The sequence below is a fragment of the Palaemon carinicauda genome, chromosome 2 (assembly GCF_036898095.1).
Source record: "Palaemon carinicauda isolate YSFRI2023 chromosome 2, ASM3689809v2, whole genome shotgun sequence".
Classification (NCBI taxonomy): Eukaryota; Metazoa; Arthropoda; class Malacostraca; order Decapoda; family Palaemonidae; genus Palaemon; species Palaemon carinicauda.
In genome coordinates, this window is record NC_090726.1 from 12,162,894 (window position 1) to 12,167,893 (window position 5,000).

Consider the following 5,000-nt stretch of genomic DNA (forward strand, 5'->3'; position numbering starts at 1 on the left):
ATTTATTTATATCATCATCATCATCAGGCCCTATTAGTCCCTTGTAAAATAAAGGCCTTATACATGTTATTTCACTTGTGTCTGTTCATGGTCTTTCTATAACAGTCCACACTCGCAGAGTAATGAAAAACTGTGTTCCATAAATTGAAACAAAAAGGAAGAAGGCTATGAGATTTATAATTAAGTGGAGGAAGCTTGGGCGTTTAATGTTGGAACCATTCATTTATATCATTATTAACTCAAGAATGGGCAAGTCTTGGTTATATGATTCTTGACGTATTATGCTAAAATCTTCGTTGTCAGTATTTAGTTATTTGGAATAACTATTTAGAAACTCATACCAAAAGTAATATACTAGTTTTTTTTTTTTCTAAAAATACATGAAAGAAATCATTAAAGTGTGATGTATATATGTCAAGAACTGGAAATTGGTTAACTTTCTCTATATCAATTGTAAACCTGATAGTTTGGCAAATTCTATTAACATATTCCAAAACAGAGCAGCATGGTATTTTTCCATGAATAGTAAATACGTATTATCAACCCTGTCTAAGTTATGTTTCTTACAATTGACACTTGCATATATTGAGGAATGTTGGACCCATACCCGACCATATCACCATACTATCAACCTCTGTGTATAAATAAGCTGTTATAATAAAAAAATATAAGTATCAGCAATCAAATATCATCTAAAAATATTTATACTAAAAATAATGATGTAAAGTCCGTAAACAGATATCAAAGCTTTCGAACGCTTCACTGAAAACGGTTTACCCTATAGAAAAGAAAATTTCTATCTCGTTATTCTCCTTAAACACTTTGTTTACAGTATTGATAACCCCATTATCTTGATAGTTCTATTCAGGTTATCCACCTACATGTAATCTAACCGCTGAATTCCAACACTTTTATCTCCTTATATCAGGAAATGGTCACTTATACTTCAAGATTATTAATCAGTACTCTACATTCTGAAAATAGTTGTTTAAAATTGGTCATCAGTTCATTTTATGTATAGATGTGAATCACTTCTTCGCTTTCCAAAGTCTGTCGAAAGTTGGAATATAGTGTGGATTATCATAAAGATTTCCATATGTAAAAGACTTTGATAAACAGCCAAAGGATTTCTTTGGAACCGTTTTAATAATCTTCCCTTTGTACAACACAACAATATTTTCTTTTCTTTCATAGCAAATCAATATATGTAGTTTTTTTTCTTTTTTTTTCTTTTTTTGCTAACATACAATGATGCATTGGAATTCCACTGGGTTTCATGTCATATGTAATGGTCTTATGATATTTTAATAAAGTAGAAGAAGATAATAAATTTCCCTAAGTTGAGAATATTTTCATAATTTGGTAATTGCTATTTTCAGAAATGATTGTGAATAAGTGAATCGCATCGATAAATACATATTTACCTCTTATTAACTATATCAAAATATATATTTTACTACTACTACTACTACTACTACTACTACTACTACTACTACTATTACTACTACTACTACTTCTATTAATATCATTATTATTATTATTATTATTATTATTATTATTATTATTATTATTATTATTATTATTATTATTTTTTTATTATTATTACCATACAATATAAGAAGAAATCATTTCAATATCCACTTCCTATTCAAGATCCAACGAGAAAGGATAGCTAGCCCTTCTTATTATTACACGATTCACATTCAATTAAAAAAAAAAATCTTAGTATTCCCTTCACATCCAAGATTTAATAAGAAAAGATAGCGAGTCCTTTTTACATACAATAAAAAAACACCATTCTAATATCCACTTCTTATCCAAGATTCAACGAGAAAGGATAGCGAGCCACTTGGCCATATGGCTAATCGTCCTACAAAATGAGGCTGACTTGGAAGAAGTCCTTCCAGGACTCGAGGGGAAACTGGAAGATGGTACTCAGGTGGTTTTGTTAATCGAAGTGTCAGCTACAGTTTGTAGATTCTTCTCATCCCAATTGGATTTCGAGGGCAGAGTTAGGTAAGTCTGTCCATCAACAACATGACTGACGTTTTAGAACGAAATTTATCTATCTGTGTTTGTTAATTGGTCGGTTTATAACTTCAAAGTAATTGAGCAATATTATTTGGAGATGCATATATTATGATAATAATCTTGACGAACGTGTTAGAAGGTGACCATTTCATATAAAGTTTTTATTTTTCATTAAAAAGAAAGTTGAATAAGAGCTAGCAATTCATAATAGGCTTTAAAATTGCTATATTTGGTGATTAAACTGTATCTCATAAAATAACTGCTTATAGTATAAAATACTTATATATGAACTATAGCTTCACAAAGTAAAATATGAATTAAAGTTACACAGAAATTCTAAGCATTTCCGTGTAAAAGTGTGAGGTAGCTGTTAGGTAATAACAGAAGAGCGAGATGAAGTTGTATTCAGCCACGGCGGAGAGGTGGCGGCTTTGACGGGTGGACCAGGTGTTGGATTGTCAATTGGTGGCTTGCACCATGGGCACGTAGTCTGTGCAAATGAGGAAGAGTTTACCCTCAAAGACGTAGAAAAAATGACTCATATCCATATGTACCGCCAGCAATGTACCGCCGTATTCTTCCTTGGACAGTTTTCTGCTGAAGAATGCCAATAGGCATAGCAAACCGTGGACCACGTGCTCGAGTACTGCACCAGTAGCGATATCACTGGCATCGGAAGAGAGAAAGGGAGAGTCTTATGACATGGGAAAAGTGAGAGCAGCAGCGGTTGATAGGGCAACTTTACGTTGAAGAAGGCCACGTCCTGAAGGGGACCCCTACTTCCGGTCTTTTGGCTTAATCTTGAAAGAGGTGTAGAAGGGGGGCGAGAGTGGCTGTAATGACTGGCAAAAACAGGTGATAATAGTTTATCATGCCCAGGAATTATTGTAGTGCTTTGACTATCAAAGGCGTGGGAAAGTTCTGAAGAGCTGACACCTTCTCGGGGACGGTGTGGACACCTTAGGTGTGGGTGTGGACACCTTAGGTGTGATGCATTACCCTAAGAACAGTACTTTGCTGGCTCAAAATATACTCATGTCATACCTGCCTACAAGGTGGTCGAAAACGATGAATAAGTGACAGATATGTTTCTCTTTAGAGGAAGAGAACAAGTGTGTCATCCATGAAACATACACAGAAGGTGAGGTCACCAAGATGCCATCCTTGAGGCATTGAAAAGTAACCCCAGCATTACGAAGCCCAAAACAGTGGTAACTGAATGTGTAAGTCCAAAAGGGGGTGGGATGGTGGTCTTGGCGACCTCTTCTCTGTTCATGGGCACCTGATAATATCCCTTCAAGAGGTCTAGAGTAGAGAACACGTTCCCCTAGCACAAGTATGGTGTAACGTCGGTGATGTTGGGGAGGCGGTAGTGATCTGATTGTGTCTGCATGTTCAGATGTCTGTAATCTCCAGAAGGGTGCAGGAAGCCATCCTTTTTTCAGGATGATATGTAGGGGTGACTACCAAGAGCTTGAAGTCCTTTGGCAAAGGGCCATTTCTTTCATTCTGGCAAACGTTCGTTTAGTAGATGCCAAAGGTTCCGTGCCCATACGCTGGAATCTGGCAAACACAAAGTGCCCCGTTGTCTTAATAGGGGGATAAATACATGCCTGGCGGGAACCATGGGTTTTTGACGAAGTTCTGGACGGACGACTTCCGGGTACAGTTATCTGTAGGTGTGCTGATGTGGAAAGTGAGGTTCGAGGGTCGGGTTGAAGAGGCATCGGAAAATACGAGTTTGCGCTGACAAACCATTGATGAGCAATATCAACCAGGAGGTGGAAATAAGAGAGGAAAACTGCACAAGGGATTGGCAATACTACGCCAGCCACGGGAAACTTCCAATGATATTTTGGTCTTCCAAACGATAGTGCGAGTATTTCGTGCCCATGGATGGGGATCACAGATCCTTTGTCATCTACCAGGTGGATGTCAGCAGGTTTAGAATGATTACATGGTGTCCTGGAGAGTGGCCTTGGTAGAAAAGAACAGCAAATATCAGTGTCTATCAAAATCAGCACGCCCATACCTGGATAAAAGTTTTTTGTCCACTGACAACCGTTCAAACATTTCTTTACAGCAGCCCCGAATCTTGAGTGGTAGTACCATGAATGCAGCTGATAGGCATCAGCATGTGGCTCTAGAGAACGTTGGTTTGTGCATGAGGCAGGTGTGGCATACCCGGGTGGGGGCAGCTTAGTTGCTGCTCTGGTACGACTAATAATGGGCATATGTGTTCTACCATATTCACTTTAGCTTCGGTCGATGTTGAATGGTTGTTCTCTTCGTCATAAGTGGAGGCTTTGATGGAGGGCTTGAAGATGGTAAAGTGGCTGTCCATAAGTGTGTCGACTTCATGGACAAAATATTGACTTTGGGGACGGTGGCATGTACAGGTTTAGGTAGATGTCGTACCAAAGGGCATCAAGTAGGTTTACCTCTCAGAAGAGCTGTCTGCAGGAGGTTGCAGGAGTGTGATACTGGTCGTTTCCCTGAGGGCAAGAGAAGCCTTTTGGTCAAACAACGCTTGTTGAGACAGCTGAAAAAGCTTAATTATTACAGTAGATGGTGATTGTGAGTACTGTTCCAGGAGGTATGTTTTGAGGGCATCATACATTATTGGGGTGTCTCTTTTGTCACAAAGCCAATCGGGAATGACCACGAGGACATAGTATGCTTTGGTACTTGAGCGAGTTAACTCTTTGATATGAAACTGAACCTCAGCATACTGAAACCAGATGAATATCTCTGTAGTGGTGAAGGGTAGTAGTTTCATGATGTAGCGTGGATAGAATAGTCAGGGTTGGAGGTCAGGATTGTAAAACTGTAGGGAACAAAAGCAAAGGGGAATCGGGGAGGGAGCTGTCCTCTGTCGGTCACCAATTGTGCAAGGTTGCTGTTAGGTAATAACAGAGAGACAAGATGAATGTATCTCCGTTTATTCGACAAGACAACGAGCCTATAAA